The 13692-nt window shown below is 40.0% G+C and overlaps 1 protein-coding gene and 1 long non-coding RNA gene across 7 annotated transcripts in view; one reads left to right on the top strand and one right to left on the bottom strand.

Moving 5' to 3' along the window:
* Positions 1-13692, top strand: part of si:dkey-154p10.3 (PX domain-containing protein 1) — a 450183-nt gene that overhangs the window by 38789 nt on the left and 397702 nt on the right. The gene's annotated exons all lie outside the window — the stretch shown is intronic.
* LOC137089953 (uncharacterized) overlaps positions 1-13692 on the bottom strand; it is a 120058-nt gene that overhangs the window by 42616 nt on the left and 63750 nt on the right. For all 6 annotated transcript variants that reach the window (XR_010907803.1, XR_010907801.1, XR_010907802.1 and 3 more), the window contains 2 exons: positions 11931-12028; positions 90-221 (listed from right to left, as the gene is read on the bottom strand). This is a non-coding gene — a long non-coding RNA (uncharacterized lncRNA). The remainder of the gene's footprint in view (positions 1-89; positions 222-11930; positions 12029-13692) is intronic.

The raw sequence follows: 13692 nt of genomic DNA, 5'->3' as shown, positions 1-13692 counted from the left end.
GTTGTAAAGCAAATTGCCCTTCAGGGACAAACAAATAAAGTGAAGTGAAGTGATATGAGTTGTGGCGTTAAGAGTGCTGAAAGCCATACCTCTGTAACAGGAACGCCCAGTGACCATGAAGTACAACGCGTCCCATAATAGAGGCGAGAGACCACTTTACAAAGGAATTCAGTCCAATTTAAATCCTCCAACAGAGGGATCGCTGATACAAAGCCTCTTCACTGCAAAAGAGGAGGCAAATGATACTTGAACAAGAGGGTGGAAATATTTAGAGAACTCTTCTGCAAATTTGGTTAATGCCTTCCTGGAAAACCTGCTTTTAGTTTATTTTAGCTTATTTGCATGCTCATGTTTGGGATTGCCAATGAGGAATAAAAACAGAAACACACTCAAATCAGTGGATCTGCATTTATTTCATAATACATGCTAGTTTGTTTACAACTCCTAAATCCCTTTAGCTGCCCTGCTGCCGCAGATTCATGGTTTCTGTTACAGAGGCGGTCTGAGAAGGAGGATTATGAGAGGATCCACTGACGAAACAGTCTAGCCAGATTGGGCGTGGCGTCCCTCGACCCCGGCCCCTCACGGTGCTATTAGAGAGAACTGGCAGCATCCCTGACGCTCACATTAATCTAAACTGAGGCTTCTCAATCCCCAACACCAGATCTAAAGCAATTCCATTATCCTGGGCTTTACGGAGGATCCACGAGAAAATCCTCAGCCCAAGAGGAGTAACGGCTAGTCCTGCACTTAAAACATTTCATTAAATATATACATTCACCTAATCATTAAAACATAAGGGCATTATCATCCTAACATTATCACAGATTAATATGCATGATAAATATTATAATACAATGAGGTCAGTCCGGTGTTAAATGGTGCATACTCTGCTTAAACAACCCATTTTCATTATAATAATAATAATAATAATAATAAAAAAAAAAAACACCTTAGTGGCTAGAGAAATAGAGCAGGGACCCCTGATACATTGCAAATACAAATCTATTTATACATATGAACAGTTATTATTATTATTTTTATTAATAATATTCATAATATTACTAATTTTTTTTAACTGTTATATTTATATGAATGAATTTCACGTTTTGTATATATTTTAATATATATAAACAACGTAGTAAAAAATAAACTAAACCTAAAATACACTATATATATATATATATATATAGTAATTTAGGTTTAGTTTTTTTTACTACTATATATATATATCTGTATCACATACATACATACACATACACACTCACCTAAAAAATTATTAGGAAAATGTGTTCAATTTCATATTAATGCTTCAATGCCTTTAGGGGTGTGGTCCTGGTCAAGACAATCTCCTGAACTCCAAACTGAATGTCAGAATGGGAAAGAAAGGTGATTTAAGCAATTTTGAGCGTGGCATGGTTTTTGGTGCCAGACGTGCAGGTCTAAGTATTTCACAATCTGCTCAGTTACTGGGATTTTCACACAGAACCATTTCTAGGGTTTACAAAGAATGGTGAGAAAAGGGAAAAACATCCAGTATGCGGCAGTCCTGTGGGAGAAAATGCCTTGTTGACACTCGAGGTCAGAGGAGAATGGGCTGACTGAATCAAGCTGATAGAAGAGCAACTTTGACTGAAATAACCACTCGTTACACCTGAGGTATGCAGCAAAGCATTTGTGAAGCCACAACACGCACAACCTTGAGGCGGATGGGCTACAGCAGCAGAAGACCCCACCGGGTACCACTCATCTCCACTACAAATAGGAAAAAGAGGCGACAATTTGCACGAGCTCACCAAACTTGGATGGTTGAAGACCAGAAAAATGTTGCCTGGTCTGATGAGACTCGATTTCTGTTGAGACATTTAGATGGTAGAGTCAGAATTTGGCATAAACAGAATGAGAACATGGATCCATCATGCCTTGTTACCACTGCGCAGGCTGGTGGTGGTGGTGTAAGGTCGTGGGGAATGTTTTCTTGGCACACTTTAGGCCCCTTAGTGGCAATTGGGCATTATTTAAAAGCCACGGCCAACCTGAGCATTGTTTCTGACCATGTCCATCACTTTATAACCACCATGTACCCATCCTCTGATGGCTACTTCCAGAGGATATTGCACCATGTCACAAAGCTCGAACCATTTCAAATTGGTTCATTGTACTAAAATGGCCCCCAGAGTCACCAGATCTCAACCCAATAGAGCATCTTTGGGATGTGGTGGAGCGGGAGCTTCGTGCCCTGGATGTGCATCCCACAAATCTCCATCAACTGCAAGATGCTCTCCTATCAATATGGGCCGACATTTCTAAAGAATGCTTTCAGCACCTTGTTGAATCAATGCCACGTAGAATTAAGGCAGTTCTGAAGGAGAAAGGGGGTCAAACACAGTATTAGTGTGTGTTCCTTATAATCCTTTAGGTGAGTGTATATATATAAAAAAAAAAAATATTAAAAAAAGTTGCAAAATTTATTTTCGACTTCTTAGAAAAGACATAAACATCTTGGATAAGATGGGGGAGAGAAAATATCAGAATTATTTTATTTCGAACGTATTGTTCTTTTGAGAGCAGTGTGTGACGTTCAGGTGCTCACGACCCATTGAACACCTGTAGTGTGGTCAGCGCGGTGATCTGAGAGCTGTGGATGCCAGCCTGACCTCAGCAGGACGGTGTTCCAGGAAACAGCCTCGTGTTCTCTGCCCCATACTGACCTCCAGCCCAGTCCAGTCCTCTGCAGGTCAGGCCGCCCAGCTCTTATCACACAGAGCCGCCGCTTTACCTAATGCCTGATTGGCAGGGCGAGAGACTCACACAGTCTGGATTCTAGAAAATAAGTGTGTGTGTGTGTGTGTGTGTGTGTGTGTGTGTGTGTGTGTGTGTGTGTGTGTGTGTGTGTGTGTGTGTGTGTCTGTGTGTCTGTGTGTGTGTGTGTGTGTGTGTGTGTGTGTGTGTGTGTGTGTGTTAAACCTAAAAGTACAACTGTCCAATACAGAAAGTAAACCTGTCCAATTTTGGTGAGCTCGTGCCTGTAAACATGATTGAGTAAAAAAAGAAGCCTGTTTTCTCTAATACTGAATCACATAATTCAGCGATGGATGACCAGCTGCACTTTATGTGATTACTGTCAAACAGCAGAACAAAATATCAGACAGCTTTAAACAAACTGAATAAATATAATCCAAATTAGGGTAAAGGCTGGTGCAAACGCGTTTTTAATCTGCAAATTGTAATGTTGCATATATATTTACAGTACAAGCTATATGACTGACAATATTGAAAAAGGGTCCGTGAGATGGAAACATTCAGGGTTGTGTGAAGCTGATCTTTTTCATTCATTTAGCAGATGAGAGAAATTCAATTAAGAAGATTGAGTTCACTGGCCTAAGGCCAGCAGAGGGAATTATCACAACCATTACAATACGCTTTATTGAGACACTCTCTGCTTGTTTAACATCATCACAAAAGGGCCCATCACAACTAATGAAGGTATTCTAACAGATGCACAAAGTACATGAATATACAGATACAGACTATTAATAACATCATTCTGACATCTGTGCCCATACAGCCCTGCACGCCAACCAGACAAATGCAACAAAGCTACTGAACAGAATAGTTTAAAGGGTACATAACACACACAGATTCTGCCAGCCTCATGTTAATCTTGAGTATCTATAGAGTAATGTTGATCCTTCATATCTCACAAGAGTCTTTAGTTTTATCATATTTATTAAAGATACACAGTAACGCTTCTTTCTGAAAACAGCCGAGATTGTGGAGGCGTGCAGTGGGCGGAGCTAAAGAGCTCAATGATGGATGCGCTCTTGCTCTGGTTGGTGTGTTGGTGTGTTGGTGTGTTGGTGTGTGTGTGTGTGTGTGTGTGTGTGTGTGTGTGTGTGTGTGTGTGTGTGTGTGTGTTCATCCGGGAGAAGTGCCTTCCACCCTTTATGACGTCTTACAGGGCCATCCTCCAAAAAAAACTTCCGAAACTTGGTTGAATCCTGAAGGAGTGTATTTGGCACAGAAATATTCCATCATACGTCTAATCGTCATTTTGTTTTGTTTGTTACGATTTCCATGTTTAGCATGCGAATCAACTCTTTAACAGTGTAAGTAAGTCAGAATGCATGGAAGAGCCTTGGACCCCCCCCCTTTTTGGAAAAAGAACACCTCAGACCAACATCTTCATAATTTAGACTCCATAAGTACAGTCCTCATCTACAATACAGTCTGTTCTAATGGTTTTAAAAGAGAGGAGAAGCAGCAGAAAGAGGAGTGGAAAGAGAAATAACTAGTGCGCTCTGTATTTAATGTTGTTCCTAGAGGGATTTTTCCTAGAACTCCACTCTCTCATTTGACAGAATGTACAGAAAGTCCAATCGACCGCAGCGTCTGGTTAGCAGAGTCTGTATGAAAAAAAAAGACAGCAACTGATCCTGATCATCTGTTTATTTTCATCTCAGCCTTGAGACATTACTCCACCTTTGTGTGCTAATCGCAGCGCTGACCTGAAATGCTCCACCGCCGCAGAATATTTTATAGTAAATCCCGGCACAGCTGTAGCACAGACACTGTTGCTCAAGTTTACAGCGAGCATGAGACTTCCCTGCAGAAGACTTCCAAATCTCAGCTTCAGCGCCCGTTGGACTCGTGTTGAGTTACGTCAGAGAGGGGGATTCACATGGACTCAGCAGCTTAAAACTGTAGCCTATATAGTTATGGATCACTACATCTCAGACACCGCAGTCATTTATCTTTATTACTGAATTAAGGCCTTCAACTTCTGCCAAATCAACTAAGATTTTGAGCTGGAAAATATATCAGGCTTCATAAAAATCCCTCAAATGTTCATGGTGCGCAATAGATCGTCTTACATCATTAAAATTCACATAATTCACAACCACACACGCCGTTGTTATCGCTTCCATAAGTGATTTTTGGTTGTTCCCATAACAACAATCCACAATGGGTGGAAAGCCGTGACAGGAACGAGTTAGCGAGGGAGGTGCGATCCAAAGATTTCTTTCTTTCTACTCCCTTTTTCTCCCACCATGTGCTTCTCTTTCTTTTCCTCATTTTTTCTGCCTTTTCAGTTTTTCCAAAGTGTGTATGTGCTGACAAGCACTTCATAAATGTTAACTATTTTGTGGCTTATGACTTTTTTTACTTGCATTCTTTCAGACATTGTGACTGTCAAGGAAAGTACTAGACCTTCTCGGCATTCCAAGCAAACAGGAATTTAATTCATCAGGGATTACGTAACACTCTCCATCTCACAAATGGAGTAGCTTCTATTCAGGAGAAACCACAACTCAGAGCCGAGTCCATTTCTCACAGCGAGCAAATAACAACAGAGCTCTGACCACATCCAAACCTCGGCACCCAAACACATCCTCTTATCATAATATTGACTTCCTCTCAGTTGTTTCCAAAGGACACTGTGACAGAAGAGGTGGTTTCCACTAAAAGATGGACTCCATGTTTAGTCTTCCGCAGCAGGCGTGCGTCACGTTACAGTAACGGTTGCTCAAGTTTTAGAGAAAGTTAATCCAAACATGAAATTAGTGTTGTCATTTACCAACCTCATGTTGTTATAACCCCCATATTTTCTTTATTCAGTGAAAAATAAAAGTTGATGTTTGGCAGAACATCACAATAACTATAAAGATAACTATAACAATAGCATCCGCACTAACTCACAATAATGTTCTGTTTATTATAAGCACGCTGCAGTTATGGCGTCTGCTCTGCAGCATTAACTACTTGAGTTTAAAGTGATGGATTCTGATGAGCTGTCAATGTTTTTATTCATGAGCTATAAATAATTTATTCTGAAAGTGATTCCAATGACATTCCTCTGTGTTGTTATCATTATAGCCGTGGTGTGGCTATTTTACACACCTATTTGCATAGACTTAGAATGATTATTAAAACTTGAAGACTGTTTTTATAAGCTTTATAGACAGAGAGTGACTCTTGAAGGACCAGCACCATGTCCTCTTATGTCACTGTTCGAAGAATTCATTTTTTATTGTTTCATTTTTAGTCCATCTCCTATCCTGGTTTGCAGAGATTTTACAACACTTCAGCTTGTTATTCTTATTAAGTTATTAATTAATTAAAAATAAATGTATTAATTTATTATTTTTTTAGGATTTGTTACCTAACTTAAGTCTCTGAGATCCTTACACCTTGCACTTCTGGAGACTAAAGAGTTCCTGATGGTTTCACACTTAATTCTTCACCTTAATTCTTATGCAGTTAACTTTTGACTTTTCAGTCTGAGTTAAATATCTTTCTTGGCTCATTTTATCTGCAAAAGAAAACATGGCTAATAATTATGCACACCTGTACATAAGGCGTTTTTCATTTCCAGCCTTCATGAACAATTAAATAAATCACATATACATTATTAAATACAAAATAATAGTAGTTATTAAAGGGTTATTTCAGCCAAAAAAAGAATATTCTGTCATTAATTATTTACCCTCATGTCGTTCGACACCCGTAAGATCTCCGTTCATCAAATGAAGATATTAGTGTTGAAATCCGATGGCTCAGAAAGGCCTTCATTAGCTGCGTTCCCATTGGGCGTATTTTCAATTCGCAATTTAAATTTGCGCAATTTGAAGGGTAATGGAAACACGGCTATTGACACAATGTCATTTCCTCTCTCAAGATCGTTGAACTCTCTGGTTCTACAATCATTTCATGAAGCGACAGAATAGTTTTTGTGCGAAAAAAAACACGAAATAACGACTTATTTAGGGCCGAACTGCCTAATAATTCTGCATGCACTGTACTTGCTTATTAGCATGCATGTTACAAGGATATTGACTGTTTATTAGTACTTATTAAAGCTCATATTAATGCCTTATTCTGCACGAGCATATTATACATCCGTTAATCCTACCCAATAAACTTAACTACCTTACTAATTATTAATAAGCAGTATTTAGGAGTTTATTGAATTAATAAAAGTTAATAGTAAGAATTAGACCCTAATCTAAACTGTGACCGAGAATAATACTGGTAGGAACAACAATCAAATGTTGATTCTGAAAGTTTCCATTCCACGTCCAGTGCGTTCCAGCCCTGATTTATGAAACTATACACTGCTTCCCATTGGCCCTGCACTGCTGATGCCGTGTCTAATCTTGAGAAGGAATGTGACCTTGACGTTTGTCCTTGGCTAGCGCAGAGGACAGGTCCACAAAGCTCAATTTGGCCTTCGCTGTCATCTATGGAGCAGATGCACATCAACAAAACTGGCAGGAAATCAGGCAGGCAGAATGACAAATGATGACCCTTATAGGTCAGTTTACCACAGTGATTATGTGGAAAGTGTAAAAGATCTCAATGCCAAAATAATTTCACAAGGAACACAAAGCAAATGTTCAAGAACTATTGACAGTGTCACATCACTTTAGTACTTAAGTATGAGAGAGCATGAGGAGCCGTCTTGTTCAACAAGGACACCATTTATATGCAAATCATCCAACTCTCAAAAAACACATCTAAGCCTCGAAAAAAGCAGGGAGTTTTAGTTATGTCTCAACATCAGCCCGTTATTTCCCAACAGATTCCTGCATGAGCCGAGTGATAGCGAGTGTGTTTGCTGGTATTTGGGTTTGTCTGTGCAGAAGGAGTACTGAGATTGGCTTCTCAGGAAACCCAGAGACTCAGTCTGACTGAGATTACTACAGACCTGTCAGCTCTATCAGAGAGGAAAGTGCTTTCTGTTGGCAAGATAAGTTCAACACCGATCCGTACAAAACTCTTGTGTCTCACCTATCTCTGCTGCTCATTACTGTTCAATATCTGGGTGGGGAGCAGTGTTTTTATCTTCCAACGCAGCACAGGCCATCCACCGTTCTGTCTGTTAGAGACTACACATTTACGCATTACAGATGGGTCAGAAGGGTCAATTAGTCAGTTAAAGGGATAGTTCACCCAAAAATGAACCCCACACTTGTGTCGCGGCTGATGTGAATGGTTTTAACACGAAATATTAGCATACGAAATATTCGCTTATTCACGCCGCTTTTTCATTACGCATCTGGTATGAAAGGGCCTTTATCCCGAGTTTACCATAGTCAGCCGGATCTGGGCCATATCCAGATCAGACGGTGAACCTGCACTTAGAAACAACCTTTTTAAATGTCAGCAGAGAGACGTGTCTACTAAATAATCCCCTCGTGATCCTCAGCGAAGATCCTCAGCGAAGACCACAAGATTCAGACAAGTCCTCTGCACAGATCCCTATGGCCGGCTTTGTCTCATACCGGTGGTATAAACCTAATCTTCAGGCAGAAGGAACTGGATGAAATACTTTGAATGCTACCACAATCTGACTTGTGAAGAAGCCTGAATCATAATCACACTACACCATTCTGTCACCTGATGGAGTTTGGGTTACTTGTAGGGTTAGATAATGTCTACACAATTAGTATCAGAAAGTGACACATCGAGGGGTAGCGTTTCAGCGTTACACCGTGTCCTAACTACATGTGACGCGATAAGTTTCCAGCGAAAAGCAACTTGAATGTCACCACCAGACGCAACGCGACTGCAAGATGCAACAAATCAATCAAAAACCACAGCCAATCAGAACAGCGAGTGGGCGGGCTCTAGCGGCAAGTGCACAGCACCAGAGATTAATCTTGACAGCACTCGCAAGGAAATTAATAAGTATATAATCAAATTCACAAATATTACACCATTTAAACAATTAAAAATACATATTGAGTTACTAAAACAATCGTTGTCATTGAATATACTTGTTTGTTCACAGTTTGAACGCTCTTGTTTCAATGTGTTTGATTTCATGATCTGAGGTGAATTATCCTTTACTGCTTTTAGTATGACAAAGCTGGGAGCGCTAAATGATACTTAAAGTAACATTACACACTTTTAACATTAAATAAAGCACATACACTACCTGAGATTACCATTGCCATGTTTTGTGTTGTGGTTCCAGCCACAACGTCGCACAAAAATAGAAAACGTTTCTAAAATAGATTCATCGCGTCGCCGTCGGGGCTGGTTAGGACAAAAACTCTAATTAACGTGCAAAATGCGCCTTTTATCGCATGTAGCGGCGTGTGTAGTTAGGAGACGTTTCACACACACCCCGTTTGCAGTTTGTATGCGGTGTGTATTTTTTTCCGTACCCATGTAAAGGGATTACAGCTTTCACACTGCATGCGGATGCGGTCCGTCAGTCCGTTCCAGGAGCGGTGATTATATAGCAGTGCGGCGATCGTTTCCGAATAAAGTCTATTTTTTTGCTGTGCTGCACAGCTGCATTAAAGTGACAGAACATTGTTCGCATTAAAATAAACATGTACTGATGCAAAAATCTAGTAATTTCACCACAGATATATATAATTTAAAATATACTCGTTTCAAAGTCAACACGTCTTTTTTTCTCGGGTAAAGCAAGGAAGCGACGCCTAACCTGGCATTTAGGTAAAAATGTGCCATAATGGATAGCACTCTTACTTTCTTTGAGGAGGAAAACAGTTCTTTATGACCTGCAGAATTTCTTTTAAAAGGGTTAAAAAACGAAAGAAAAGACTAGAGTCGGCTGTTTTTGAATAGTCTATGGTTTCTAATTTAAAATGTTTGTGATTTTAGGCTATAACCTATGTTTAAATGTTTTTGAGAATTGCAATTCTGATGAGATGTTCAGTAACAACTTTGGATTTTAAATAAAAAATAGTGAATAAATGCTGTTTGTGTGGTATGCAACAGCGGATCAGTTGCACACTGCAAACGCAGCATGTGTGAAAATACAACGGGGCGTGTGGCTCCTGCACCGCATACACACCGCAACACACACTGCAGACGGAGTATGTGTGAAACGGCGTTACACTCTGTTAATGTGGCGCGCGTCTAGAGAAAGAGAGAATGTGCTAAAAGGGCTTGAGTGAAGAGCATTTGGCTTTAGATAAAACAACTAGATGATGTAAAGCTGAAATATCATTACCACAAATAATCCTGAGTGCTTGTGGTGTGATCTCTGCTCACTTCAACTAGAAACTGGAAAATGCTGCTACCGTCTCATGGTTTGGATGGAAACACGCCGGGGTCCAGATACGGAGCATGGTCTGCCATTTGAATATCACTGGTTTAGTTTCTGTAAAACATCTAGTAGCCTATAATTCGTTTGCGTTTTTTTGCACAATAAAATCTTGCATGTTAATTGTATTGTGATCGGGAACAACATTATTTGCGTGGTCACGATGTTGAGCCGGCATGTCTGTCAGTGATCGGTCCAACCCTAGTTCCAGATCACTGTTATCATTGGCTTTCTTAGTTGGGGACCATAGACAGTAAAAGAAATGGACTGAGCTATCCCATTGACTTCAATGGCGGTCAATCAGAGGCACTCACTTCCTGATGGCTGAGCGAACTGCACAGGCTCAGACTGAGCTTGACGATGGAGATGTGACGTGAGCCTCCTGTCTGATAGCTGTAGGTCTTCTAGTAGTTGTGGAAAGTGAAATCTGAATCACGTTGTTTAAATATTTTCTCCCGTTGCTTTTGGCTCACTATGGGCTTCTCCCCATTCGTCCCCCTTGACTTTATCGGACTTCATGTCTCCACGTCCCCCCGACTGTCTCATAGACAGTAAAAGATTGCTTCTGAGCGTCTCCTCAGGTCTATACGGTAATTTCTAAACTGTGCGACAGAGTCGCGTTGGTTATGACGCAATCGTTAGCCTATTTTTACAAAAACAGCTTCTGCGGGGCGATAGTGTAAGATACAAGGTAATGGAGCCTTTTATACATTGTCGTGTTTCTTTAGAAATAAACAATGGACAAATGGAGTCTTTAAACGCCTCAGATGTAAAGTTATTCACTGTCAAAGTGACTCAAAAATGAATGGGAGTCAATGGGATGCTAACAGCAGGTGATGGTTTGGTTAGCAATGGCAGCCCCTATGGGTGGAACGCTTTCCGAGTGCTAGATTACCCCCTTGTTGGGGACACTTAATATCCAGCTATATTTCTGACATTATTGGGTAAGAACTCAACTAAGCTGGATGGAGACATCATAACTGTCTTCTGCAGAGCTGCTTTATAGCTGAACTAATTTTATCATGGAAGTACTTTACAGTTATTGAAGCGAAATTAATCAACACTGAATAGATTTCAACTGAATAATGACTGTTTATTATTGTGTTTTTAAAGCAGATCTACAGCAGAATTGAGTTCAGTTTGCATCACTGAATCATTATTTGCCTGATCATCACAATAATGTGTATTGTATAAAGCGCTATGTAAATAAAGGAGACTTGACATTGCATCTTACATTGTTTTTCAGCATATCATGCCATGTGCATTGCATTTTATAATGACGCTGATCTAAAATTAAAAGTTAACCAAAAAACTAAGACGACCCCTGCATTCAGTAAGAATGTTACACTTCCTGTCAGGTAGGTTTTGAACACATCAATGCATCCTGTGTGAACACAACCTAAGAAAGATGCCTGAATGAAGTATGGTGGACCCTTAATCATTACTCAAAATCTAATTATATAGAGCTTCCATAAGTCATAACCTTTTATGACGCTTTCAGTTTTCTAATTAGCACTGGGTTAGAACTCAATAAGGAAACCCCTAGGCTTTCTTTAGGTGTCAGAGGGGTTAAGTCCTTATAAAGAGTGTGATAGTAATTCTCAGAATTGTCTCGTGCTGAGGTTTTTAGTGTTAGAGCACAGGAAACACTGAGTATTTCTGAAGAAGTAGGCCTCAGCATTCATTTATTTTGCCTCACACTTTCACTCTTTGTTTCTTGACACTCTGCCCAAAGGACCTGAGGTTTCTTGTAACTGAACACTCAACAGAGAATGACTTCCTATAACAAGATGTAAATTAGTTTTACCAAGGTGACAAAAATAGTGTAGGTTCATGATTGATTTACCTCAGACTCAGACTCTGGAAAAAGAACAGACTCCATTTTGAAGATGAAGATGAAGATGACTCTTTGTGGGTCTACAGTCTCAATATTTTTCTCTCAACCTACAAAGAAAAGACAAAAAAACAGGATTTATTGTCATAAACAGATTTCATTTAGTTGTTCTCACAGGGTTCTGCTCATATAACAAGGCAAAGTAAGAAATACATTTGAGTTGTTATTCCATAATTTCTCCACTGTTTTATGAGCTTCGATCTGGAAATAGGCTCTGAACTCATTGATCTCAGAGAGCGAGCGGATGTAGCACAGTGATCTCACACAGGAAATACAAACTGTTTTTACAAACTGAGTTTCTATTCTACCATTTAAAGACCACACCGGTTTCATTTCATTTTCTTCTCTTCATCATCATTTTAATACCAATAACCTGGTCACCCCTATGCCAAGCAACCAGCTGCAGGTCTCTCAAGAGTCAAGATTTATTAGAAGGATTAAAAAGAAAAAAGAAAAATAATAATTCAAAAGATGTTGTATGGTCTTTTCACAATACTCTTAGTGGGTTTGTGATCAGGATTACATTATCTGGGTATACTTTCAATAAAAAATAAAATTAAAAAAATGCTATACAAGGAACTTATTGGTTAAAGGGGGGGTGAAATGCTGTTTCATGCATACGGAGCTCTTTACACTGTTAAAGACTTGGATTCCCATCCTAAACATAGACAAAGTTTCAAAAACTATTGCTGGACGTTTGATGGAGTATTTCTGTGTTAAAAATACTCCTTCCGGTTTCTCACAAGCTTCGGAGAGTTTTTTTCGAGTATGAGTCGACTTGACGTTAATAGAGCGGAAGGTCCTTGTATGGGCCGTACGGGCTCTTCTCCCGGTAGGGTGCGCGCGTGACTAGAGCGAGAGAGAGGAAATGCACGCCCATAAACACTTGCTCAGGTGAAGATTAAGTTGATCCAGGCGCCGCGCTCCACTTTATTCCTATGGGTGACGTCGAGCGACTTCAACGCTTCAGCACAGCATTCCTAGAATGTAGCGCTGCATTTGAACCGATTTGATCGCAGAAATGACGGGAAGCTTCACAACATCGTTTCAATCGCGTGGCAAAAGTGGATCTCCACCGTTCACTGCTGTCAGGACTTTACCAAATCATACCAAAGAAGAGTGTTTTTGACGGAGCGGTCCCAGCGTGAGTGAAACTGCTTCAAATGTCTATTGCTGTTGGCTATCGTCGCGTGAGTAAACATCAGTAAACGACACGATCGCGTGCTTCGTCATTTAAATTAGCTAAACGGACTCCATTGCTGTTCTCTGTATAACGTTACACTAGTCTGACGTGCAAAACCATTTTGCTTGCTACTGCTAAGTTTTAGTCACATACAATAGTCCATAAACCGAATCATGTCCTCATAAACTGCGAGTACACAAAAACGTTGACAGGCCACTAAATACAGTCCATACCACAGAGACGGACGTCCTGTGTTGCTGTTTCTCCTGTTTATTTATTTCAGCCTCCCAATGATTCTGGATCATTATCTATATTAGCTGAGCCATGAGTTTCTCCACGCTTGATTCACCGCTTTGATTTGACGCGATCGTCATTCTTTAGCTCCGCCCACGCGTTTTTTTTCCGGAAAGACTCGGTACAGCCCATATTTCTTTTATAAATATAATAAAACTAAAGACTTTTCGGAGATATGAAGGATGCAATACTACTCTATAGGTACTCAAGATTGACATGAGATTGACTGAAACTGAG

Source organism: Pseudorasbora parva, chromosome 9, assembly GCF_024679245.1.
Source record: "Pseudorasbora parva isolate DD20220531a chromosome 9, ASM2467924v1, whole genome shotgun sequence".
Classification (NCBI taxonomy): Eukaryota; Metazoa; Chordata; class Actinopteri; order Cypriniformes; family Gobionidae; genus Pseudorasbora; species Pseudorasbora parva.
This window is presented reverse-complemented; position numbering and strand designations above follow the sequence as displayed.